At 45.2% G+C, this 27,914-nt stretch overlaps 2 long non-coding RNA genes across 3 annotated transcripts; one reads left to right on the top strand and one right to left on the bottom strand.

The window, feature by feature from the left end:
• Positions 1-12: 12 nt before the first annotated feature.
• Positions 13-21,242, bottom strand: LOC112444317 (uncharacterized). Of its 2 annotated transcripts, none has more exons than XR_003032629.2 (3): positions 21,160-21,242; positions 20,333-20,447; positions 13-842 (listed from the first exon to the last, which is right to left on the bottom strand). It is a non-coding gene; the product is annotated as an uncharacterized lncRNA (long non-coding RNA). The 2 variants fall into 2 exon arrangements; XR_009492864.1 differs by lacking the exon at positions 13-842 and adding an exon at positions 17,284-17,497.
• LOC132343866 (uncharacterized) lies at positions 18,748-21,787 on the top strand. Its single transcript, XR_009492863.1, has 3 exons — positions 18,748-19,242; positions 19,756-19,886; positions 21,201-21,787. It is a non-coding gene; the product is annotated as an uncharacterized lncRNA (long non-coding RNA).
• Positions 21,788-27,914: the final 6,127 nt, after the last annotated feature.

Genomic DNA, 27,914 nt, shown 5'->3' with positions numbered 1-27,914 from the left:
AAATGTATGCTGCATGAGTAAGGCAAGAGCAAAAGAAACTTCTCCCTTTTTGGAATTAATTTGGCTTTAGTACAGTAAGTAGAAATCTGGGGGGAAACAAAATTAGAATATGCAAAATTCTTCTAAAAGGAACTGGTTTCCCTGGGGGAGCCTCATATTAAATCTGGGATCACCGCTTCAGGGATACTTTGAAATAATAAACTCAGCATATGCGCCCCCTGGAGACATCTTATGTTGTGGGGAACCGGCCAGTGGATGGTGCTATTTCACTTGCCCAAGGGACCGAGAAGGCATTTATTGGCCTCAATAACATACTGGGCTTCCCCCAGTAGCTCAGCTGGTAAAAGAATCCACCTTCAATTCAGGAGATCCTGGTTCGATTCCTGTGTGGGGAAGTTCACCTGGAGAAGGGATAGGCTACCCACTCCAGTACTCTTGGGCTTCCCTGATGGCTCAGACGGTAAAGAATCCACCTGCAATGCAGGAGACCTGGGTTCAGCCCCTGGGATGGAAAGATCCTCTGGAGAAGGAAATGGCAACCCACTCCAGTATTCTTGCCTGAAGAATCACATGGACAGAGGAGCCTGGCAGGCTATAGTCCTTTGGCATTGCCAAGAGTCAAACATAACTGAGCGACAAAGCACAGTACAGCAATGATATTCTAGTGCTTGCTGCTCAGTCTTCCTTAAAGATTATTTCTTTTCTTTTTTCCTCCATCTTAAAACTGAGACTCAGAAGCTTCTCAAGCAAATCTCCAGGTAGTTGGTAAATAAATAGATCCAAGTCTGCTCCCGATGAACAGCAACATTCCAGGTGAGACACTCTGCAGTGAAGAAGTTCATCTGCAGAACCAAGGAAAGCATGGTTACTTCTCCCTTTGGTCATGTGACTAGAATCTACCATCTGTGTTCAGCAAAGACTTAGCAGGTGTTAGCTCCCCAGGTTTTTAAACCTACAAACTGGGAACAACTCAAACCATGGGAGATACAGGCTTCAGAGTAACAAGGGGAGAAGTTAGAGGATTCCTTGGCTTTCCCTCCCCAGAGTCAGCAAGGCCTGAAAAATCTCCACTACAAAGGCATAGGTAGAAAGTAACTCCAGTCTCGGTGCCTGCACTGTGACAAGCTTGTGAAGGACAAGTGGGAATCGGTAGAGATGAGGCATAGAAATGAAGTTGATCCAGGCTGAAGTCTCAAGCTTGAATCATGAGCAACTGCCTACATGAGTCAGAACTTAGGCAGTTGGTATTTGAGCTCCAATAAAGGAAGTGACAAGTTCAGCAAAGGATATGAATTCAGAAGAGAAATGTCAGGGGATGACACAGAACCCAGCACGACCAGAGACTGAATCACACTGAGCTCAGACTCAGGTCCAAACACTCCTCTACTTGGGATCTCAGATTAACATTAACAGGCATCTCAAATTTAGTATGTCAGACACCAAGCTCCAAGTCTTCACCCTCACCTGCTCTGCCCACACCCTTCCTGTCTCAGGTAACAGCAATACCAACCTCCCAAGTCCTCAGCTGGAGACTCACTAAATCCTCTCTTTCATATCTCACATCCAACCCATCAGAAGATCCCAAGGGCTTTAATGTCTTTTAGACATTATCCAGGCTTCCCTGGTGGCTCAGTGGTAAAGAATCTGCCTGCCAATGCAGGAGACATGGGTTCGATCCCTGGTCTGGGAAGATCCCACGTGCCATGGAGCAACTAAGCCCAAGAGCCACACCACTGAGCCTGTGCTGTAGAGCCCATGCTCAGCAAGAAGGGAAGCCACCACCATAAGAAGCATTTGCACTGCAACTAGAGAAAGCCAATGTGAGGCAGCGAAGACCGAATGCAGCCAAAAATAAAGTAATTAAATTTTTTAAAAGACATGGCCAAATCCCTCCTCTTCTCATCACCCCTGCCCAGTTCAAACCATCATCATCTTTTGTTGGTCTTCTTGTTGCAGCCTCTTAACTGGTCTCCCCACTTCCACCTTTGCCTACCATTCACCGTCTTCTCAACACAGCAGCCAGAGGAATCCTCTTAAAATCAAAGGTGGAAGATAACCTTAAAGAACAAGACCATAAAAGAACTAATAAATTGGTTTTCATCAAAATTAACAATTCTCTTCAGAAGAGTACTACAACATGAATGAACCTTGCTAAGTGAAATAAGCCCATCACAAAAAGACAAAATACTGCATTATTCCACTGCTATGAGATACCTACAGTCGTCAGAAAATAGAATGCCGGTTGCCAGGGGCTGGAGAGGAGAGGAGAGTGCAGAGTTTTTGCTTAATGGGTAGAAAGTTTTTATTTTGCATGGCAAGACTGGTCACTCAACAATGAGAATAGCCTTAATATTAATGAACTGTACACTTAAAAATGGTAAAAATAAATAAAAATGGTTAAGATGGTAAATTTTACGTTATGTCTTTCACCATAATTTAATTCTCAAATTGCACATTTTAAATATGTACAGTTTACTGTTACAACTCAACAAAGTTGTTTTAAAATTTTTTAATTACATTTTTAAAAACTCAGAGGTTCCCTGATAGCTCAGTTGGTAAAGAATCTGCCTGCAATGCAGGAGACCCCGGTTCAATTCCTGGGGCAGGAAGATCCACTGGAGAAAGGAAAGGCTCCCCACTCCAGTGTCCTGGCCTGGAGAATTCCAAGAACCATACAGACCATGGGGTCACAAAGAGTCAGACACAACTGAGTAGCTTGCACTTTCATATTCAAGTAGAATCACATCCCTCCTCAGCTACATACATAGGCTCCATGGGCTTCCCATCTTTTTCAGAGAAAAAGCCAAAGTTCTTGGAATGACCTATGAGGCCCTACATGGTCTGATTCTGAAACCAGCATGCCCTCCTTGCCATTTCTCTCCCACTCACCCCACTCCAGCCTCACTGGCCTATTCGCTGTTTCTCAAACACATCAGATGGCCTCTGGGGGCATTTGCACATCCTTTCTGCTTTGCCTAGAAAGCTTTTCCCCCAGGTAATTCTGTGGCTCACTTCCTTGACTCTTCCAAATCTTTACACAAATGTCACCCTCTCAAAGGGGCCGTTCCTGATGTGGGATTTAAACCCAAAATGCTTTCCCACTTTATGAGTCCCTCCCTCACCTGCTTTTTTACCTATATACCATTTATCATGGTCTAAGCTTTTGAACTGTGGTGTTGGAGAAGACTCTTGAGAGTCCCTTGGACTGCAAGGAGATGCAACCAGTCCATCCTAAAGGAGATAGTCCTCGGTGTTTTTTGGAAGGACTGATGCTGAAGCTGAAACTCCAATACTTTGGCCACCTCATGCGAAGAGTTAACTCATTGGAAAAGATCCTGATGCTGGGAGGGATTGGGGGCAGAAGGGGATGAGAGAGGATAAGATGGCTGGATGGCATCACCAACTCAATGGACATGAGTTTGGGTAAACTCCGGGAGTTGGTGATGGACAGGGAGGCCTGGCGTGCTGTGATTCATGGGGTCTCAAAGAGTTGGACATGACTGAGCGACTGAACTGAACTGAATATACCACATTTTATTATTTGTCTGTGTTTGTAACCACTAGAATTAAACTCAGAAATACAGGAATCTTATTGTTTTGTTCATTAATTATATCCCCAGCAACAGGTACAGTGCCTGGAAGATAGGAGGTGCTTGATAAATATTTGTTGAATAAATGAATGAGTGAGTGAATGAATAAGGAAAGAACATTATGTGACCGTGACACCCAGAGGGATCCTTTATGAAGATACTCCAATCCAGTCTGTATAGTCACGTTGTCTATCAAGATTTTCCTTCAAAGTGTTCTGATACGATGCCAACAGCATTCCCTTTCTAACATTATCAGGGGAGGCTCAAGATCACATGGGCCATGAATGGCAGAGCCAGTATTTTGGGGGTGGGGTCGCTTCCCTCAGCATATGGGATCTTAGTTCCCTGACCAGAGATCAAACCTGTGACCCCTGCGTTGGAAGCACAGAGTCTTAACCACTGGACCATCAGAGAAATCCCAGAGCCAGCATTTAAACCAAGAATTTGTCATCAGCTACCAAGTCTCACCATGCTGCCCTGAGCACCTAAATTTTTTTCAACTTTCATATCCTTTCATTTCATTCATAATGGCATTGCTGACAGATCCTAGTTCAGCAGTTAACCTTAGTGCCATAAATTTCTATTTGTCACCTCCAAAACTCAATATTTTAGAAGGCTACCCTTCTGGTTTTTAAATGGAAATTGATGACACCATATGCAGGAGCACAGGAGCCCCACACTCGCCATCTACCTGGAAGCAAAAATAGAAAAGGCAGAAGTACTTAGAGCTGCAAGCCCTCCCCACTGGAGAGCTTATCCCCCATCACCGGCCCAGGTACTCTGCACACTTGGGAGGTCTGGGGTTTGGTTTAGCAGCCAGGATGTACAAAGAGGTGCAGCTGGAGCCACCCATGCGAAGATGGCATCTTCCCCTCACCGCTCAAGGTGGCCTGACACCTCTGAGCATCCAGAAAAGAACACAAACAAACAGGTTTCTATGAGGGCTGTAACCCAATTGACAAAGGCGAGCTCTCTCAGCCTGGAAATGTCCCTGCTCTGAACCAGTTGCCTTGCCAACAAGCCACATGTTTCCACTCTGCAGAATCCAATTTCTGAGCAATGTGACAGTGACAGGTCCAGAGACATGACACACAATTCCAAGGTGCCTTTGAACACCTGCTGAATAGCTAAGAACAATGTGTGTCCCCAGATGTACTTAGAAACACGGGAAGTGTGCTGGGCAAAGGCAGGTCACATCCAGCTTATGCAATGTACCCTTCCCATCCCAGAATTTTACAAACTGCAGATGACATGTAGCCACGCCCTTTATCACCATCATCATTATAATCTTTGTGAATACTTGCATTTACAAGTATTTGTAATACTCGTATTACACTCTGGGACTCACTTTTTAAATGTATTGAGTTATTTAATGGTCACAACAACACAATGAGGTAGGTACTATTAGTATTCCATTTCAGATGAGAAAATGCAGACATAGAAAAGGTAAGTAATCTACCCTAATTTACATAGCGTGAGAAAGGGAAAGCCAGGATTTGAACCCAGACAGTCTGCCTCCAGAATCCATCTCCTTAAACATTTGGCTGTACTATCAATCTCCAATATTGCCTAAATGGTGATGCTAATTGTTCTAGCTATCATTACTACACAACAAACACCCCAAACTTCACAAAGTAAAACATCCATTTTATTATGTGAGTCAGGAATTTGCATAGGAAATTGCAGGGGGTGGGGCAGTGGGGCAGTTGGGAGCATGGGTATGGACAGCGTGTCTCCATCCACAAAGTCTCTCTGGGCATCAGCTAAAGAGATCTGAAGCTAAGAGTGATCAACAGCTGGGGATCAGTATCATCTGAAGGCATCTTCACGTCTGACAGGTAATGCTTGAGATCCTCTGGGACCTCAGATGAGTCTCTCAGCACCTACATGCGGCCTTTCCATGCAGCCTGGGCTTCCTATCAGCATGATGGCTAGGAGAGAAAGTAGAGCTGTCTGCTTTTTAAGACCAAGACCCCAAAACTAGCACCATTTCAATTCCACCATACTCTATTGGGCAGGAAGTCACAAAGTCCATGTTGAAGGGGAGGGGACACAGACCCCAGCCCTCAAAGAATCATGGAGTGTTTTTTTTTTTTTTTCTTTTTTTAACTATCAGTGAGATCATTAGTCCAACCTGTTCAAGTTCAGGCTGAAGAGTTGAAGCTCAGAGAAGTTAGGTGATGTGTCCAAGACCACATAACCTATAAGTGCGAGTGGCAGACAGGACCCTAGGGCCTTGTGCCTTATCTCCTACTCTAGGCCACTGCTTCTCACCTGGCTGCACCTTGGAGTCACCTGGGGTACTTTTAGAAATGCTCATGCCTAGGTCTCATCTACAAAGCTCCTAATTTGTTTGAAGTACAACTTATTTGGAAGGTATGCTGCTGCTGCTGCTGCTAAGTCGCTTAGGTTGTGTCCAACTCTGTGCGACCCCATAGATGGCAACCCACCAGGCTCTGCCATCCCAGGGATTCTCCAGGCAAGAACACTGGAGTGGGTTGCCATTGCCTTCTCCAATGCATGAAAGTGAAAAGTGAAAGTGAAGTCTCTCAGTCGTGTCCAACTCTTAGTGACCCCATGGACTGCAGCCTACCAGGCTCCTCTGCCCATGGGATTTTCCAGGCAAGAGTACTGGAGTGGGGTGCCATTGCCTTTTCCGATGGAAATGTGTAAAAAGCTCCCCAAGGATCTGTAATGTGCAGCAGTGTGAGAGTCACACTCTGTACACCCAAGACGGTTCTGTGCAGGTGACAAGGGCCACTGTTTCATCATGGCTCAGCATTTGCAGAGGTCCTAGCCTGCCACAGGGACAAGCCCTCCTAAGAACAGATTTCTGACACCTTCACCTGGATCACAGACTCCATCCTGAACCATTCTCATTTTTGAGATGCTTCTCCTTGGCCCCTTCCCTTGCTCACCTCCCAGATGCCCCTCAGAAACCAGCCTTCTTTAACACTCAACTTTTCAACATGAGTCAAGTCCACCTCTTGGCTGTGCTGTGCTTAGTCCTTCAGTCACGTCCAACTCTTTGCGACAACCTGGACAGCAGGCCACCAGGCTCCTCAGTCCATGGGGATTCTCCAGGCAAGAATACTGGAGTGGGTTGCCATGGCCTCCTGCACGGGATCTTCCCAGCCCAGGGATCGAACCCAAGTCTCCCGTATTGCAGGTGGATTTTTTACCACTGAGCCACCAGGGAAGCCCACCTCTTGGCTATGATCTGTCAACTCTAGGAATTCAGTTCTACCTTTGGGACCCAATAGTCGTGACCCAAAGGCCAGGTTCTCCTGCTCAATCCACCCTGCCCCCTGGATGACCACAAAACCCATATTTGGAGCCCCTTCCAGCTTCAAACATGCCTTCCTTCCTCCTATTGAGCCATATAGCACTGCAGTAAAAGTGCTGCCTAAATCATCCTTTAAAAGGTTGATTCTGTCAAACCACTGGTCAATTTGCTGGGAAACAAAAACTATCAGCTTGAATATTTCACTGAAATAATTGGCCAGTTGCATCATATGTCATGCATTATAACAAACTGGCCAGAAGCATTGGCCTAAACAAATATTTTCAGTGTTTCTTTTCAGACTTAGATTCTCATGAGGCTGAATTTTAAAAGAACACACCAGTGGAGAAAGAGCCTTTCTGATACTGCAATTCTTCTGGATTTACTGATTTATACTAGGTCAGGACACAATCTCTACAGTTTTATCATGTGTACATATCTCCTGAGAATAATTTCATAAAATATATTTACTCTTCACTTTACACAAAGATGAACCTTGCTAAACTTCCCAGGCAATTCTTTTTTGTAAATTGAACCATATTGTAAATGTTCTAAAGAAGAGGCATTTAAAGGAACTCTTTATCAAGGATCATTATACCACTATCTCTAATTTTGTGTTTGCTTGAAATTTTCCATAAGAAGATTAAAAAGGAAGGGAGAGAGAGAGAGGAAGGGAAAAAGGGAGTTAGAGAGGGAGGGAGGAGGGCTGGTCAACCTCTGGGGATTCTCTGCGGAAGCAAACAAATTTCTGTGCAAGATAATGCAAATAACACCCTCTCTGCCCAAAGAAACAAACCAAAAAAAAAACACCCTGCATTTATTACTTCTGTGTGTAGGTAAATGTGTGTCTTCAAGTTGTATATATCAACATATATAAGACATATATATGACTGATATATATAGTATATATCACGTATGTTTTATAAATTCAAATTTCTCTAGTCTAAAACCTAAAATAATTATATATATATATATATATTTTTTTTTTTTTTTTTTTTCTATTCTGGGGCTTCGTCACTGCCCTCAGGGCTTTCTCTTGCTGCGGCACGCATGAACTACTCTCTGGTTGCGCTGTACCAGCTTCTCATTTCTGTGGCTTCCCCTGGTGCAGAGCACAGGCTCTGGAGCACGGGCTCAGCAGTTGCAGTGCACAGGCTTAGCTGCTCCATGGCATGTGGGCTCTTCCCTGACCAGAGATCGAACCTGTGTCTCTTGCATTGGCAAGCAAATTCTTAACCAGTGGACCACCAGAGGGTCCTAAAATAATTATTCGTTTCAAGTATTCATTTCCATCAGTCTCCTTTTTTCTCTCGCTCTATTTAGGTCTCATTACTGGGCAAGTGAGAGACTCACAACCATTCTGGCTTACAAGAGTTCTATCTGCTTTATATATGCGTATAGGGTTAGACCAGAGAAGGCAATGGCACCCCACTCCAGTACTCTTGCCTGGAAAATCCCATGGACAGAGGAGCCTGGTAGGCTTCAGTCCATGGGGTCTTGAAGAGTCCGACACGACTGAGCGACTTCACTTTCACTTTTCACTTTCATGCATTGGAGAAGGCAATGGCAACCCACTCCAGTGTTCTTGCCTGGAGAATCCCAGGGACGGGGGAGCCTGGTGGGCTGCCGTCTATGGGGTCGCACATAGTCGGACACGACTGAAGTGACTTAGCATAGCATAGCATAGCATAGGATTAGACGGTAAAGAATCTGCCTGCAATGCAGGAGACCCAGGTTTGATCCCTGGGTCAGGAAGAGCCCCTGGAAAAGGGAATGACTACCCGCTCCAGTATTCTTGCCTGGGGAATTCCATGGACAGAGGAGCCTGGCGAGCTACAGTCCATGGGATCACAAAGAGTCAGATTAGACTGAGTGACTTAAGACTTTCAGCTTTTTTTCATACACTGTAAGACAAGTCACTCTTTAGTGGACAGAGTGACATTCCATGTAGCCTGCAATCACTTCTCCCACCTGCCCTTTCATCTGCCTGGGTTGTTCCTCTCTAAATTCCTAGTCCCACTCCAGTCCATGACACAGAGTTCATAAAGTCTTCCTCGACACCCCATTCACTGACACGAACTCTGAAAAGCACTGGTTTGCAGATCAAAGTGCTTACGAGGCACTCAGCCACATGGATTCTAAGGGATTTGACAGACAACAGGGAGAAGCCATTAGAAGCTCAAAGATGGTTTGGTGAGTACAGCCCCAGAAGGAGGAGCATGCGCAGTGTCAGAAACTAGGGCAAGACGGAGCCTCGGGAAGCCACAGAGAACAATCTTAAGGGCCCAGGTAACATCTCACCCCTGCAGTTATATTTTTCTTTCTTTCTTTCTCTCTGCTGCACATAGCCTGGCAGAGACTTAAAAGCCCCGTCATCAAACTTCAACTGCAGATGACATGATTCCCCAAGTCCTCATCTTGGTTCCTGTGACAGGAATTCTTTCCATCAAGAGCATGAACCAAAGGCGATGCTAAATCTTTGGCCCCTAAACATATTTTCCTCAGAATACACTTCAAAGGGAATCCTGGGCTCTTTCGCTGCTTGCACACCATTCAAAGGAGACACTGCTGGTTTTCCAAATAGCCTGTGAACTTGCCACAGTCTCTCAGTCTTTTTCTTCACATTTCTCCTTTCCACCAAATATTATCATGACTGGTATCATCACATCCTTCCTCCCATTCTTCAATATCAAAATAAGAAAACTTTAAAAAAAAAAAAAAAAAAAGAAATCAGACAACAAGGACTTCCCTTGTTGGTCCAGTGGCTAAGTCTCCATGCTCCCAATGCAGGGCCCTGGGTTCAATCCCTGGTCAGGGAGCTACATCCTGCATGCTGCAATTAAAGATCCCACATGCCGCACAAAGACTGAAGATCCCATGTCTGCAACTAAGACCTGGTGCAGCCAAATAAATATTTTAATTAGTCAACAAACGCTCATAAAATAATTTCTAGCAAAATCTCTCTAGCAGGAAAAGATATAACTATAAATGTTGAAGTTATAAGCTATGGATGACCATTTTTATATACAAATACATAACAATTTATTCCATGAAGGGTAGATATCCACCACTGGCTTGGTTAAAGGCCAAAGTTTAAGCTGATAAAAATTATATGAGGGGTTGACTAATATCTGAGTTAAGAAAAATTATAGAAAATACCAACTGAGATAGTTTTCTTTAAAATGAAAACAAAGTGGAAATTCTCAGTTCTGTCTTTCTCTTTATTTACTACTCTCTCAAGAGGATGCTTTTGAATTAATGCCTCCCATCAGCCTGTGGCAAATTGTTTTGTCTAAAAATTGCCTTGACAATAATGCTTATCTCTCACACACTTCTTACAGTAGGACTTCAATGCTCCTCTCACTGAGATGTGGGGGTCTGTGGTCTCTCCTCTTGAACCTGGGAGGACTTGTGACTATGAAATAAATAATGTATTACAACTTCCAAGTCTAGGTCAAAAGACATAGCTCTCTTAACATGCTAATTTTTTTAAAGATTTTTTTTATGTGGACCACTTTAAAAGTCTTTATTAAATTTGTTACGATAATGCCTGTGATTTATGCTTTGGTTTTTTGGCCAAAAAGGATCTTAGCTCCTTGACCAGGGATCAAACCACCACCTCCTACAACGGAAGGCAAAGTTTTAACCACTGGACCGCCAGGTGAGTCCCAATAATCTAACTCTTGAAACTGAGTCCCCATGCTGAGGGGAAGCCCAGGCCACATGCAGAGGTCACATGTGGGTGTTCCAGGACACAGACATGTCATGAAGGAGCCTTTGAGATGACTACAGCCCCAGCTGAGTCCACAGGGAAGACCCTGAGCAAGAACCACCTACCTGAGCCCAGCCAACCTCCAGCAGTATGAGAGATAATAATAAAATAATCCTTGTCTTTTAAGTCATTAAGTTTTCAGGTAGTTTATCGTGTAGCAGTAGAAAACTGTAACATATCTTATAAAACATCAGCCATAACACAACTGAATAGTATGCACACAATGACAGTATTTGGAGAAGGCGATGGCACCCCACTCCAGTACTCTTGCCTGGAAAATCCCATGGACAGAGGAGCCTGGTAGGCTGCAGTCCATGGGGTCTCGAAGAGTCCGACATGACTGAGCGACTTCACTTTCACTTTTAACTTTCATGCATTGGAGAAGGCAATGGCAACCCACTCCAGTGTTCTTGCCTGGAGAATCCCAGGGATGGGGGAGCCTGGTGGGCTGCCGTCTATGGGGTCGCACAGAGTCGGACATGACTGAAGCGACTTAGCAGCGCAATGACAGTATTAGAAGAAAATTTAGTTTTATCAAGACCAGTTGTCCATTCAATAATGAGACTTTTCAAATAAGACCCTGGTCCTTGGTAGTACAAACCACATATGCATCTTCTGTTTTGATCTTGAAGAGTTATAACAAGTATAATAATTAAGAGTTTAGACCCCAAAGCCAGACAGACCTGGATTGAAGTCCCAACTTTGCTACTTTTTAGCTGTGTGAATGTGGTCAACTCACTCCACATTCACTCCAAGTCACTTCTCTGTTTTCTCATGTGTAAAATGGGTTAAAAATAGTACTTATGTAGTCATTATAAGTGTCAAATGAGACGGCGTGTGCTAAGCATGGTACCCAGCACAGAATAAGTGTCCAACAAATGTGAGGGCCCATTATTGTGATGGTTGATGGAGACATTATTATCATCAAGGTACTTTTCAAAAGCAGCCTGTAAATACACTTCACATCATATACCTGCCATAATCCTGAGAATGAGGACTTCTTATTTTTCATAATTGAAGAAGTCCGTTCCGAAAGGTCACTTGATTTGCCCAAGATCACACAGCTCGGGGACTGTCTCCCAGTTCACTTCTCCCTTTCACCACAGCAATCCCTCTGCCAGGCTGGTGTCTTTCCAGCCTATGACTAAGCACTTTCAATGGTGGAGAACTCACTACCCACTGAGGCAGCCCTAATAATCCACCTTCCAACAGCTGTAGCATGTTTATCCTATTGAGCTGGAATCTATCTGCATGCATATCCATCCATTGGTCTAACTCTGCCCTGAAGGGCTACCAGGATCAAATCTGCTCTTTCACATAACAGCCCTTGAATTTCCAAAGATTCAATATTGTAACTCCCACCAAATTCTCTTTCTCCAGCCCAACATCCTCAGGTTCTTTAGCCATTCCTCCTCCAGCACATGATGACAAATCCCCTTCCCACCAGGGCCTCCTTCTCTGCCTCAGGCCTGACAAGAGGCATATACTATTGATGATGGAGAAGCTTTCATCCTGCCCCTCGAGGCTTGTAATACATTTATGCTTTCTCAGGATGACACATACTCTAGGAGTACTAAGAATTGCTGTCAATCTCTCTGGCATCGTGAAGGATTCTGGCATTTCACCATGTAATCTTTTTTTTTTTTTCCTCCTAAGGGGCTGCCTGCTTGAGAAAACTGTCATATTCTTCAGCCAAGAGGAGCCAAAGTGTTCTGAGGCAGATAAGCACACCTCTGCCATGGGGTTTCTTCCAAACACTTTTCTGATACATCAGTTTGTGGTAAAAGATCTACAGTAACCTGCAGTCATAGATACCTCATCCCAGCTCCCAAGGCCTCAACAGCCTTAGAGAGAAGGAAAGCATCTTTGTCAGGATAGGCTAGGTTATGCTACAGTAACAAAGAGCCCTAAAATCTCTGTGGCTTAAGCAATAAAAATCTATTTTTACTCAGGCAAAGTTCACTGTGGATCTGGCAACACCCCAAAGCAGTTTCCTTTTAAGCAGTGACTCATGGATCCAGAAGGTTTGCATTTTATAGCTGCACATCTGGAAGACATGGCTTTCAGGACACTGTGATAAGGCAACAGCCAGCTCTTAATTGCTTCAACCTAAAACCAGCAAGGGAGGAGCCCACTCATTGGAAAAGACTCTGATGCTGGGAAAGATTGAAGGCAAAAGGAGAAGGGGGTGGCAGAGGATAGGATGGTTAGATAGCCTCACCAACTCAAGGGACATGGATTAGAGCAAACTCTGGGAGATAGTGGAGGTCAGAGGACCCTGGGGTGCTGCAGTGCATGGAGTCTCAAAGAGTTAAGACACAGCTTAGCTACTGATCAGCCAGAACCAGCATAGATCACTTCTGCTTATAGCCCATGGGCCAGAACTAGTCGCATGGCTCAACCCAACTGCAAGGGAACTGGGAAATGTGGGTGGGCACATGGATGTTCAAGGAGCAGTTAAGTATCCTGCCACACAGTCTTAGTGGTCCTGTGACCCTGAAACATCTCCCCCACACCAGGGTGAATCATCGTACACCGAGCTTTCCCACATCCCTCCCTGATGACTCACAGGCTCCTCGGCAGCCATGGTGTTTGATAGCTGCTGTCACCAGTGTCTCCCTCTGAGCCACTGCATGCTGATTTTAATTGGCAGCTACAGACAACTCCCTCTCATCTCTCTCTGCTGCCACTGAATTCCTTGAGGCCCTCATCAATTCTTCTCTGAACCCATCATCATAGGGCTGTTAACTGCTTTCCATTCCTCCTCTGCCAAACCACTCTCTATTATCTTTTTTAAAATTCTAATCTGAGTATACCTTTATTCTGCTTCAAATCTTATCATAGCCACTGTGCCAACAGGATATATCCAATTTCCCAAGAACTGAATGAAAACAAACTTGCATAGACTGGTCCCAAGGACTCTTTCAGCCTCAGCACCCAGTGTCTCACTCCTGTGTTCCCTATGTTCAAGCCACCCCAAACTCACGCCCACTCTCCTAGGTGCCACAGCATGGTCCAAATGCCCCTTCCAATCTGAAGCAGCTGAAGAAGTTCTATGTGTTAGTCACTCAGTTGTGTCCAACTCTTTGCAATCCCATGGACTGTAGCCTGTCATGGAATTCTCCAGGCAAGAACACTGGAGTGAGTAGCCTTTCCCTTCTCCAAAGGATCTTCCTGACCCAGGGATGGAACTCAGGTCTCCTGCATTGGAGGCACATTCTTTACTGTCTGAGTCAGCAGAGCTAAAGTGCTATGGACCCTACAATACCCAGCTCAAGTAGCCCACCCTCTACGCAACATCTCCAGTTCTTCCCAGCAGAGCCAGCTACTCCCTACCCTGAGTTCCAGATATCCTGTTAATGTGCCTCAATTATACTTATCCATTGGTATGTTCCTCTCTTCTACCTGGTAGATTTCTTATTGGCAGTAGCCATGCCTTGTTCATCCCTGTATATCCAGAGGATAGAATGTTTCCTGGCCCAGGGTATGCATCAGCCAATGCTGAGTAAGCTCATGCTACAAATTGCCCCATTCTATCTAATACTGCTGAGAAAGAAGTTATCCCTTCATATACCGCTACATTTTTATTTCCAAAATAGGAAATGGAGAAAATAACAATTTTCTAGCTGACTGCCTGGGTTAGAGGTTTGAAAGGAGAGCATTAAACTCCCAGGAATTCCAGCCTCCTCAAGACCAGAAGCTCCAGGGGTACCACTTTGACTTTCTGGATTGTTCTAAAGTGGCCTCTGTACTTCATTTGGGAAATCCTATAAGGATGGGCTGAGAATGAATAGCTGTTTGATTACTCCCATATTGAGCTATTTCAATGCATTCCCCCATGCCCTGAATGAAAGGAAAGCAGGTATGAAAGCCCATGTTATTCCAAGGAGGGCAGGGAAAGACTTAAAAACTCTCCAGAAAGCCTTCAGCACTGTAACTAAATGTTAATGTTTAAAGATATACCAATATTTCAGGAAGCCATTGGTAGTGCCACACTAAAACTCATTCTAGTTTTGAAGAGAAATATTTGACTTGGAGGGATGGACCCCATGCTGGCTCCAAGATAAACTTTCCTAGTTCTCTCAGGCCAATTTTAATGCTAAGAGCAGCTCCATCAGAGTAAAAGTTCATTTTTGAGAGCCAAGCTGTGGATTATGCTACAGGCTGAGCTGAGCAGTTGGTCTTTTGCTGATGATGGCAGAAGCCTGAATATGATACAGAAGTAGAGGGGGGAGCCAGGGACATCCGAGGGGGATTATCACAGAAGGTCAGACTAATTAAATCGAGAGAAGTCACCAGAGAGCCAGAGCTCCCACACACGCCGTCTTCAAATGCTCCGACACATGCAGGGTTTGATAAGAAAGAAAGAGTTGAATTGCCACTTTCATCGGCCTGGAAGGACAACAGTCAAACAAATAAAACTGTTTAGTGTTGGTTTAAGCCCAGGTGGGGAGGGAAGAATTGAAAGTGCTGCCAATTCCTAATTATGCAGCTGAATCACAAACAGTAAGTGGAAAGAGACAAAGTACAACTGTCTCTCTGGTTAGCCATTTAATGTGTGTTTGTTGAGCACCTACTATGTGCCAGGCAGAGCGCTGGGTGAGAGGGACAAAACAAATATGAACTGTTCCTTGTCCCCTCAAGGAACTCACAAATAGACATTTATGTAACATTATTACGTAGTGTGATCAATGTTCCAACAGAGTCATCTAAAGACTGCACGGAGCACTCTAGGGCAGTCCCCAATCCCTGGGCCATGGACTGGTACGGTCCGTGGCCCATTAGGAACCAGGCTTCACAGCAGAAGGTGAGTGGTGGGTGAGCCAGTGAAGCTTCATCGGTATTTACATTACGGCCTGAGCTGATCAGATCAGCAGCGGCATTAGATTCTCTTAGGAGCGCAAACACAACTGTGAACAACGCAAGTGAGGGATCCAGTTTGCACACTCCTTATGAGAATCTAATGCCTAATGACCTAAGGTAGAGCTGAAGCAGTGATGCTAGCTCTGGGGAGGAGCTGCAAATATAGATTATCATTAGCACACTAAATGTAACGTGCTTGAATCATCCTGAAACCATTTCCCGCCCTCCCCATCAGGTCCATGGGAAAATTATCACCCACGAAACTGGCCCCAGGTGCCAAAAAGATTGGGGACTGCAGCTCTAGGGGGCGTCTGCCCAAGTGGCGTCAGGGCTGGTACCTTAAATGGGGCAATACATCAGCAAGTCCTTAAAACTAAGAATTCTCCAGGTGGTGAGTGGAAGAAAGGCAAGCAAGGCAGAGGACACAGCACGTGCAAAGGTCAGGAGGCTTGAAACTGGACATTTTCAGTGGCTTGGAAGTGCAGAGCAGGTGCGTGGAGTGCAGGCATGGAGCACAGACTCCATGACAAGGAATGCTGGAGGCAAGGTTGATATGGCAGTGTGGCATCAGACACTGAAAGACCTTGAATGCCATGCAAAGGCATTTAGAATTCATCCTGTAGGCAACAGGGAGCCACTGAAGATTTTTAAAGGTAACATGATCCAAAATGTATAAGAGATTCCTTGGCCACAGAGGGAAGCTGGGAGAGACATCTGGCAGAGGACCTCTTTCCAAAGGTGTTAACAACAATGCCCCCAGTGATGTGTGCCTCCTCCTTCCTGCTCGTCCTCACAGGGAGGATGCTGCTGAGAAACAATTCCTAAGAACCTACTGGATGTGGCTAGGACTGTGCTTTCACTGAAGGGGATCTGGGTAGACTCTGATAGGGAACTAATATCTTGCAAGCTGTGCAGTCCAGCCAAAAAAAAAGACATAAAGATTAATTAATTTAATTAACCCATAGCAACAGGATAGAATGGTGGTTGCCAGGGGCTGAGGGGTGGGTAAAATGGGGAGATGTTTGTCACAGGGTATAAACTTGATAACAGATACAAGTTTGGGGTGCTAATGTACTGCATGCATGTCTATAGTTACAATACTGTATTACATACTTGAAAGTTGCTAAGGGAGTAAATCTTAAATGTTCTCAACACAAAAAAGAAATGATAGTTATATGAGATGACAGAGTTGTTAACCAACCCTATTGTGGTAAATGTTTTATAGCACATAAATGTATCAAGCCATCACACTGTACACCTTAAATTCACACAATATTAAATGTCAATTATATCTCAATCAATCTTCGGTGGGGAGTGCAAGAGGTTTCATAAATAGAAAGACAATTCATTGACTCTCTCTGTGCAGATGAATGTGCTAAACTCATAAAACATGACTTTAAAGCTCAAAAGATTCCTAAAGCTTTTGGTCTGTGTTGTGCTAGAACCTAAGTTTAAAATTCAGATGGATGTTTCACCTCTTCCCAGTCATAGTGACAAGGGAGGGGGAATGGCATTCCACAGCGAACATACGGACCCTTCCTAAGTTCACAGCTGTTGGTAAAGTTACAGAACCCTAAGATGTCAGTTATTAAAGCGCTCTTTTGGATTATCTAGTCCAGGGCTCACCGATTGGTTTCACTGCATGTATAGGCATCATCTGAGAAGAGTGACTGCCTGGGGTGCTGGGGAGAAATGAAGCTATAACTGAGCCCAAAGGAGGGAAAAAAAGGCTGTGATCAAACTTCTTACATCTGCTGTGGACTCTGGAAGAAGAAAGGCAGCATGCCTCGGAGACCCAGGCATACTCCCTTGTAATCAGGGAAACCAAGGCAGCAAAGTACTGGTCTTCTCCTTTGGACAGAAAGAAGATAAAACCAGCCAATCCTAAAGGAAATCAATCCTGAATACTCACTGGAAGGACTGATGCTGAAGCTCCAAAACTTTAGCCTCCTGATGTGAAGAGCCGACTCATTGGAAAAGACTGTGATGCTGGGAAAGATTGAAGGCAGCCAGAGAAGGGGATGAAAGAAGATGAGATGGTTCAGTGGCATCACTGACTCAATGGACATGAGATTGAGCAACCTCTGGGAGATAGTGATAAACAGGGAAGCCTGGCGTGCTGCAGTCCATGGGTTCGCAAAGTCGGATACGACCGAGCGACTGAACCAGGCAGCAAGGTAATTCGTCCAGTATATCCAGCTCACCAAGGTCCGACCCTGCCCTCCTGCCTTCAGTCTTGTATCCTGTTCTTCCCACCGTCTTCAACACATCAACCTCATTCTCTTCCTAGTTCTTGTTTTCTCATCAATTCACAAACTGAACCCTGTGTGACGCCTGCTAGCAATTCCCCCTTCCTGGTCCTTCCCTTCCAGGACTTTCTTTCTCCTTCTATAACAAGCTGGAAATTCAGAGTCCATAGCGTTCTACCTGCTCTATGGGGCCCCATAGGGAGTTCTGATTCTAGAACTTCCTGTCTGCCCTACTTGAGCCATTCTTGGCTGGCAGGTTTTTGAGGTGACACATCTCATCTCCTTAACTCAAGCCCCTGTCCCTTTACCTAGATTGTCACTTACTACACTTCACTAGTGTTTGAGTTGTAGCTGCTCCTGTGTTTCTAACCCATATGGTCCTTTAGAGAAAGGGGCTGGGCTTTGTGTTCTATATGGTGCATAATACAGAGCACAAGATAAATATACACAGAATGAGAGGCTGCAAGTCTCATGTTACTCTTTGGTACTTCAGAACTTCAGGACCAAAGTATGTGTTTTTAAATCTGACCAAGGGACTTCTCTTGGCTCTCACCCCTGCCTGGGGGCCTCTGCATGTACCCTCTGCCTGGACCCCTATGAACCCCACCCCTGGTATCCCCTGCTTCTCCCTCCATGATATCTCATCCCCCACCCCCGGGGAGAGGCAGGAGACTCCTTCAGCCTCACTGTGTCAGTCCCTCCTCTGTCTTCCCATGGAGCCTTCTTTGTGCTTCTGTTATACAACCTGCCCTGTTGCACTGTGATTTCTTCTCTCTCTCTTTCCCACTCAACCAGGAGCTCCATGGGAGCCACAGCCACGTCTCATTCATGGAATAGATGCTCAGTATGTGTTTGGTTCAGTCAGTCTTCCAGCAATTTAGAAAAGCCCCACCTCCTCACAGCTGCCCACCTTCCCTCCTACACACAATTCCAGACTTTCACACATCTAGAGCCTCCCCAGAGCTTGCTTTGTGTGGAGCTAAGCACGTAGTAGGTATTCAATAAAAACTCTAAGGCTGATATGCATGTATCTCCTCCCTCCAAAATGAGGACGTAACAGCACTTCTTAGCTGAAATCAAGAGACCCAGCTGGGGCCGAGTAAACCAGGAATGAGCTGCCAAAAACAGCTAAGCACACTCGTCCGTGCAGCTGGCAGGCCAAGAACCGCTCACTCCAGCTCTGCCTCGTAGAGCAGAAGCAGCTTTGCCAGGACCTCCTCCCCCACCCCAGGAGCTGTTCCTCTTGCCCTCCATGGAGATCCCAAATAAGGCAGCCCAAAGCCAAGCTAGAGGAAGATAAAGGAGGAGCTCAAAGAAGGGGCTCGTTCCAGCTGCGTGGTGCTGTGTGTTTTTAAAGGAGAGAAAACAGAATTAGAAGAATGCCTTTTCTCTTTCAGAGACAACCACAAGCAAAATTACCCAGGCTTTCCCACCTTCAGACGATTTTTTTTTCCCCCTAACAGGACTTAGAACATAGGGAAGAAGGTGGGTCTTGTCTCATGGGCTTAGAGCAACTACATCTGATAAACAGGAGTGTCATCAGGGCTTCCTGGGCAGGCTGGGGAGGAAGGAAGGAAGGAGGGAGGGAGGGAAGGAAGGAAAGAAGAAAGGGAGGGAGGGAAGGAAGGAAAGAGGGAGGGCAGAAGGAAGGAAGGAAGCAGAGGGAGGGAGGGAGGGAGGAAGCCAGGGAGGACACATGCAATCGGCAGCTACCACAGGCCAGGCGCTGTGCCAAGGGCTTTGCACGTGTCCTCTCCCTGAACCATGAAGACAGCCCTCTGAGGTTGGTATTATTCCTGTTTTTTTTTTTTTTTTATTCCTGTTTTAAAGCAGAGGGCACTGAGGCTTAGGCAAGTGCTGTGAGGTGCCCAAGGGTAAAGGGCCAGCAAGTGATGGGGCTGAAATATAAGCCAATGTGTCTGACTGTGATTCTAACATGCTCTCTGCAGCACTGACCTGTCTCTCCCTTCCTTTGGGCTTTTCCCAAATCTCCAACAGGTTCAAGCTTTGCTTGACATCCAGTCACTCTCCCCACTTTCCGCTTGATGGAGCAGGTCTACACCCGCTGTGGCTTCTCAACATCAGGGGAACTGACTCAACACCCGATGCGTGCACGTGTTTTTCACAAGGTCAGAGCTAAAGATCCATGGTGGGTGGGGATTAAGGGCAGAACCATCTCCACACGCCCAAGGCAAGTGGAACTGAAGCCACCCCTTATTTGAGCATCTATGTGAAGTTTCACTCTGTGCTGACAGGCTTCCTTCGGGCCCCTACCTAGTGCTCTCCACCCCAACCCCCCGTTCTCCCCTCTATCACAACACACTTGCAGTTTCTCCTCTTCCCTTTGACAGTCTGGAATTACTGTCACACACATGCGTCCTTGTCCAGGGTCTATCTGCCCATCAGAAGGTGAAGTTCAGCCGTGACAAAGGCAGAGCAGCCGTGACAAAAGCAAGAGTTCTGAGTCAGACCAGCACCTCACCTTGGCTCAGTCCACAGGCCAAACCTGTCTACCTGGTGTGTCTTCCCACCACTCAATTCACTTGGCCTGAAAGAGATGCATGTAATGTATTACCTAGCACGAAGCTGGTCTCCAGCTGGGTATACAGTCTCAACTCTGCTGGCTTCTATCTCTAAGAGATTTCTCCAGAAGCATCTGCTTAGATCTCTTCTAGATCCTCGAAGAGGCACTGAAAAATAAGACAAGGGGTCCTCACCAAGGATGCCTGTCCTCCAGCTGCCCATACCTTCCTTCAGGTTGATGCAAACACTGCCTCATGTTCCCATGAACTGGTTCTTTGCCAGGCATAAGTATTTGGTTAAAAATTGAGAGCAGTTACTGGAATGCCTGTTAAAAGCAGGGCCTTGAGCTTTTGATTCTGACCTTCAAACCTTTCTTTCTTATTGGAGAAATGAGAGAAATAGAGCCATCTCTGCACTTGTTTCTTGTGGACAAGCCATCAACCCTGGTAACTCAGAGCTCATTCATACAAGTAATGGCTGGCTGGTCCAACATTATTTTAAAAACTCTTGCAATGGTGATTTCTGAGAGACCAATCATTCAGTCGCTCACCTATACCAAGGGGCAATGTCACACAGCAATAGGTTGCCACCCATCCCCAGTCCTTCAGGCAACTTGCAATTTGTGAGCTTAGCTATCAACCTGGAGCTCCAAAATCTGTGTGTGGATAGGGTTAAACAGTTCCACCCAGTGCAGAAATCAGATCAGGCTGATGGCCACTGCTCCTGTCCTGTATCTCCAGGATGCTCTTTAGGATGAATGTCTTAAAATACCACTCAGAAAAATCTTACCCAGTCTGACCTTGTGCAAAGACCAAAAGCTGATCTGGGGAGAAAGTATCTCCATGACAAGGTCTCTCCAGCCCCAGACCATATGCCTACCTTCTGCTGCTCCATTTCCACACTTGTTTCTCTCCAAGCAGGGAAGCTGGGAGGTACAATCTCTGTACAAGATAATCTCTGGCATCGTCACACTTGAGAAGCTGAAGAAGCTGTGAAGTCACCATCACCCATTCCAAAATCCTAAGCCTAAGAGAAGCCAATGACGAAATTCTTGTGACATCGCAAAACAGATCAATGGTGGTGAAAATGCGTGACATATACAGGTGCCATGGGACCTACCTCATTGATAAGTGTACTGTGAATTGTGTTCAGCTCAAGGCTTCCTCCCACAGTGGAAGCACCTCCTCTTCTCAGAGGCTCCATGACCCCATCCCATTCATAAACCAGAGCCTGAGCTTATGAATGAATCACACACAGAGCTGAGAAGTCTCACAGAGAGGACTCCTGACCCTCTGCCCTCACTCCATCCCCCCTACAATCTAATTCATCAAATCTGGTTACTGGTTTCAAGTCTAACTTTAAGTTAATTTTGGATATACTACTTCTCACTCCAAAGTAGAAAAGAGCTGGAGTGCTTCCTAGTTAGAGGAAATAATCATGGAAGTGTTTCTTAGAGTTAATCAAAGGTACTCTTCTTTCCTATATTAAAATACGCAAAATTAAATTATACCAAGATTGGTCTTTATTCTTTTCATTCCCTCATAGGTTTGAGTTGTCACCTGAATGGTGCTCTATTTCTAAATAGCATTTCTCTCCCCAGCACACGAGCTATTTTATTTGTCTGGCTTACACAGCTGCCAGCCTCAGCAGTGTCATACACCTGGCATTTCCACTCCCCCGTGTTTTTGCCTTTCCAGCCAAGAACTCTGGCCTTCTGTACCTGCTCCCCACTAAAGAACACTTTCTTCAATGTAACTTGACAACCCAATTCGATTCAATCCCCAAGCATTACATTTCCATTCAGTGCATTTGTACCTCTCAGTTCTCAATTAAGAAGGAAATATGGTCCATGTACCCCCTACATCTTACAGCAGGAAGAAAAATGTATGTAGCTGGATTAAATCAAAACTCCCAGCAAGCGAAGATACAAAAGTCAGATCAGAAGGAAAGAGCTGCCCTTCTCTGAGTGTTTTCTGCCCCAGCCAAGTATTCCTTCTCCCTGGCCCCTCACATTGGGGGATTTCATACTTTCTTATGAAGGGGAAATTCAAGGGCCACAAGTTAAGTAGTTGAATTGCAACCCTGAGCCCTAACTCCAAGACACTACCTGTCCAAACACGTTACTGCCATTTACACATTTACTCGGAGGCTGATCTCCATCAATAGTTCTTTTGTTTGGAGTTTTGCAAACTCTGCTGTCAAAGGCAGTTACCGTTGGCAGATGTGAATGATAGCAGAGTTGGCTAGTGTTTCTCTGACCTAACCAATCTGTGGATTCCTCCTGATTATGAAAAGTGCCTGAATGACACCTCCACTGGCCAGAAATCTGTGGGGCCTCTTCTTCCAACCCTCTCCTTCTCCCATCCCCTCGTGCGGGTCGCGTTTCAAGTGTTTTTGGTTACTGTGGCACGTTGCCTGCAAATGTTAAATGTTCAGCAATCTTTGGGCTCCTTAGTGCATTTGTGCAAATAGGTCTGTGGCATTGGAAAAAGAACAAGCTGATCTCAACGAAAGAGAGCAACATAACAAGCCAGCAAAGTCAACAGTTCAGATGAAGTTACAAAGGAAGAAGGCTGCCTAGTCAACAAGAAGTACTATCTTTTGGGGAAGCAGGATGCCTGTGGGGTGGGGTGGGGGAATGACTCCTTGCCGGGAAATGAGTCCTGCAGGGCCTTGGACAAATGTGAGAATCCCTAGATCTTGGTGTCCTCAAGAACAAAGAGATTGTACCAGTTTGATAGGGTTGTTTGTGAAGATTTGAGAGGAGGCATGTGCTTGGCTCAGTGACTGTAAACTCAGATAAGTAACTAAAACACACAGCTGAGGGGAGACCTGAAGATTATCCAGAGTAAATCTCCATCTGCAGGTACTTCAAATCTGGATGTTCAAAAAGGGATGCGTGTGCGTATGTTGTCTACACACACACACACACAGTATTCTGTATTCTGTGTACACAAAAAGCCTGTATTCTTTTTGTATTCCTTGGAATAAACAAAGATTACCATAAAAATCAAACCAGTCAATCCTAAAGGAAATCAATCCTGAATATTCATTAGAAGAACGGATGCTGAAGCTGAAGCTCCAATACTTTGGCCACCTGATGCGAAGAGCTGACTCATTGGAAAAGACCCTGATGCTGGGAAAGACTGAGGGCAGGAAGAGAAGGGGGAAGACAGAGGATGAGATGGTTGGATGACATCACTGACTCAATGGACATGAGTTTGAGCAAACTCCAGGAGATGGTGAAGGACAGGGAGGCTTGGCGTGCAGTCCATGGGGTCAGAAAAAACTGAGTGACTGAACAACCACCATGATAATGGTAATACGGCTACCACAAATTGAGCCCTTACTACATGTCAGGCACTGTTCTAAGCATTTTATCTACACTCTTTTCAGGTTCACAACAGCCTTTGAGGGGATGACAGGGTCCTAGTTCAGATTTGAGAAGAGAAGTAACTGACCTCTGAGTACATAGCAGTTATTGGCAGACCCCAGAGTTCACCATCTGGGCTGCCTCACACCCATGTCCAGGTTCTTATCGCTACTCTGTATGACCTTTCTTCTTAGAGAGAAAACCTGCTAAGTATAAGTAGGAATGGGAGACCTGGGTTCGATCCCTAGGTTGGGAAGATTCCCTGGAGAAGGGAAAGGCTACCCACTCCAGTATTCTGGCCTAGAGAATTCTATGGATTGTATAGTCCATGGGGTCACAAAGAGTCGGACACGACTGAGCAACTTTCACTTTCACTTCACATTTGGGGCTTCCCTGATAGCTCAGTTGGCGAAGAATCCGCCTGCAATACAGGAGACCCCGGTTCAATTCCTGGGTTGGGAAGATCCACTAGAAACGGGATAGGCTACTCACTCCAGTATTCTTGGGCTTTCCTCATGGCTCAGCTGGTAAAGAATCTGCCTGCAGTGTGGGAGACCTGGGTTCAATCCCTGGGTTGGGAAGATCCCCTGGAGAAGGGAAAGGCTACCCACTCCAGTATTCTGGCCTAGAGAATTCCATGGATTGTATAGTCCATGGGGTTACAAAGAGTCAGACACAACTCAGCAACTTTCACTCACTCACTCACTCATAAGTAGGAGAGGTCTGTCCAGTGGGGCCTCCTGTTTCCCAGATGCTGGGTCTTATGGAAAAACTGTTAAGTAAGCTTCGGTTCACAGAGAGGGGGATTTCTCCTTGCTCGAGCCGCCAGTCTGTGCCTTCAACCAATGTGTTCCAATAGAACTACCCAAATTCCTGTCCTGCTCCGTGATTCCCCTCCCCTGTGTGGCAACAGCTCAGGGCTGCCCAGTCCAGGGGCATGACCTCTCTCCAGTTTGCAGAGACAGCAAACATACCCAGGGAACACGGGACACTCTCAAAGCACAGCCACACGCCAGGACTAATTAGCTTATTTTTACCTACGCTGCTCCTCCCAGCAGGGTCCAATCCCTGCAGCCAAAAGGCTAAGAACCCGGCTGCCAGCATCTCTGCAGCGGCTTCTCAGAGCCTGTTCATAATTAATTTTATAAAGGGCCTTGGCTCCCCATCCCCATTCCATGTGCCTGATTCAGGTGAGATCATGACAGTAATCATTGCCAAAGCTCTATCCACTGGAATAAGTATGTGCAGTGCATGCAAGTGTGCATGTCTGTTTATGTGTTTGTGTGTTTGTGTGTATGAGAGACACATATTCCTCAATATACCAAGAAGCAATTGATAACAAATGAAGCTCTCGTGCTTTTCAGATCCTGGATTGGCCTGAAATTCAGGAATATATCCAACTAATTGGGTGCTTTTTTGTGTGTCATACACTGCCCTCTGCACTAGGGATGTAGAAATGACTCAGACATGGTATCTTGGTCCTTGAGGAAATTACCATCAAAAAGAGCATTTATACATGTCAATGACAAGACAGGTAGTCAATGCTGTGAGAGGCATCAGGACAAGCTGCTGCATAACCACAGAGAGGGAACGTCTCACTCAGTCTTAGGAGGTCAGGAAGACTTCCTGAAAGTCATCAAAGCCTCAGATGCACAGACCCTGGCACAATATAGGCATTCAACAAATATTTTTAGACAAATAAGGTGTCTTCTACATTGACTGAAAGTATCTCTACATTGACTCCCTGAAAACCTATTAAGAATTACCTAGGCATATTTGTATCAGCTAGGAATGCTTTCACCTACATTAAATAGCTTAACTAGGGGGTCTATTTTTTTTCATATAATAAGAAATCCAAAGTTGTGGTACATAATAGAATATTACTCAGCCATAAAAAAGAACAAATTTGAGTCAGTTGAAGTAAGGTGGATGAACCCAGAGTCTGTTATACAGGGTGAAGTGAGTCAGAAAGAGAAAAACAAATATTGTGTATTAGTGCATTTATATGGAATCTACAAAAATGGTACTGATGATCCTATTTGCAGGAATAGAGATGCAGAAGTTGAAAATGGACTTGTGGACACTAGGAGAAGGGGAGGGTGGGATGAACTGAAAGAGTAGCATTGACATAAATGCGTAAAATAGACAGTTAGCAGGAAGCTTGTGTATAGCACAGGGAGCTCAACTCAGTGCTCTGATGATCTACAGGGGCAGATGGGGTGTAGGCAGGAGGAAGACTCAAGAGGCGGGGATATATGTACATTTAGGGCTGACCACCTTGTACACCAGAAACCAACACAACATTGTAAAGCAATTATCCTCCAATTAAAAAAAAAAAGACATCCCAAGACAGGTGGCAGTTGGTATTGGTCCTGCATCTCAATGACTTCAGAAATGACATCTCAGTGATTCTCTTACTCTTTCTTGCACGGTCACAAGATGGTTTCCATAGCTCTAGACATCACCTCTACCACCAGAGCACAAAAAGAATGTAAAGCATGCCATCATTTTGGCTTCTCTTTTTAAAGAAGATCTTTCCCCCACAAATCCCTCAGCAGGTTTTGCTCACTCTTTGGCCAGACCTTGCTACATGGCTACCCCTAGCTTCAGAGAAGCCAAGAAAGCCACAACTTTGAGGCTTCATGGTGAAGATAAGTAGTGTCTCTTTGCATCTGGCATATTTCACTGAGCATAATGTCCATGTTGTAGTATGTGTCAGAATCTCCTTGCTTTTTAAGACTGAATAATATTCTGCTCTGTGTATGCACCATATTTTATTTATCTGTTCATCCACTGACATAAAGTCCTACCTATTTTTATGTCCCCAAAGTAATGCTTTCTCCCATAACCACAACACTGTAGCCCTCAGTAAACTTTCTCAGTATATCCACCATCTCTGTGAGAAGTAAGTATCTGTTTTAGGCTACTGACATTCTGCATTTTCTATTAATCAAAGTCAAACCTAATCTTTAATAATATACCTCATTTTTCAGATGAGTGCATTCGTGGTACCTACGTCTGAGGGCTGATAATCAGACAGTATGTAACTGTGTAATCACACCACTTGTTAACACACTTCTATACCAATCAATAAATAGAAGTTACCTCAGCCCCCCGAGTGGCCCTGCCGGCCCCTCAATCCCTCGGAACTCTACCATCACCTTGTAATGAAATGGTTATTGCTGGACTAGTTGTTAAATACTTTTAATATCCACGCTACTCTTTTTTTTTTTTTTTTGGTCGTGCCACATGGCAAGTGGGATGTGGGATCTTAGTTCCCCGACCAGGGATCAAACCCAGGCCCCCTGCAGGAGAAGCAACGAGTCCTAACCACTAGCCAACCAAGGAATTCCCCTATCCACCCTACTTCTATCCCAAAACTTGTGATAATTAACTGAGACATTATAAAATACTTCGCCTAGTGCCTGTGTGTGTGTGTTAGTCGCTCAGTTGTGTCTGACTCTTTGTGACCCTACAGACTGTAGCCCATCAGGCTCCTCTGTCCATGGGATTCTCCAGGCAAGAATCCTGAAGTGGCTAGCCATACCCTTCTCCAGGGGATCTTGCTGACCCAGGGGTTGAACTCGGGTCTCTTGCATTGCAGGCAGATTCTTTACTGTCTGAGTCACTAGGGAAGCCCAACCTAATGCCGATGACCTGGTAAATAGTAAGTATTTTCACTCTTTTTAAATTAAAATTATTATGACACTTATGCTCCATATATCACTTTTTGAAAGAAGTTTTGGGGAAAACATTCTGTCCAAAAAACTGTTTACATCAGCTCAACTTCAGGGAAGTTGTTCCCCATCTGAGACATCAGCCTCCTCTGCAATAAGAGAAAGGATTTGTTGGAAGCCAGCTGATGGGGATTCTGCCAGGTGGTGGGAGGCCCTGGGGGATGGGGGGGGGGGAGGAGATGGCGGAGGAAGAGCGGGGCACGAGCAGCTCAACATCTTCACTCAAAGGGCTCCACTCCTCCCATGAACATAACTGATTTCTCCTTAGCTTTCTGTTCTAGTTTGGTCACTGTCTACACCCAGGGGGAAAAATATGAAAAATTAAAACGATTTAGAACTCACTGATTTTGCTTCAGCTTTTTAAGCAGTTACAGTTAGTGGTTTGGTTGGTTGGTTGTTTTTTCAGTGAGAAATTTTTCTCACCTCCTGCACGACATCCATGCACCACCCATGTGCACTTCATAGTACAGTGTTTAATTTCATCCATTAGCAACGCTGATCCTCCTCACTTGTTTGGCTAAGAA

Source organism: Bos taurus, chromosome 25, assembly GCF_002263795.3.
Source record: "Bos taurus isolate L1 Dominette 01449 registration number 42190680 breed Hereford chromosome 25, ARS-UCD2.0, whole genome shotgun sequence".
Lineage (NCBI taxonomy): Eukaryota > Metazoa > Chordata > Mammalia > Artiodactyla > Bovidae > Bos > Bos taurus.
The sequence above is the reverse complement of the archived record's forward strand: the minus strand, read 5'-3'. Positions and strand labels throughout refer to the sequence as shown.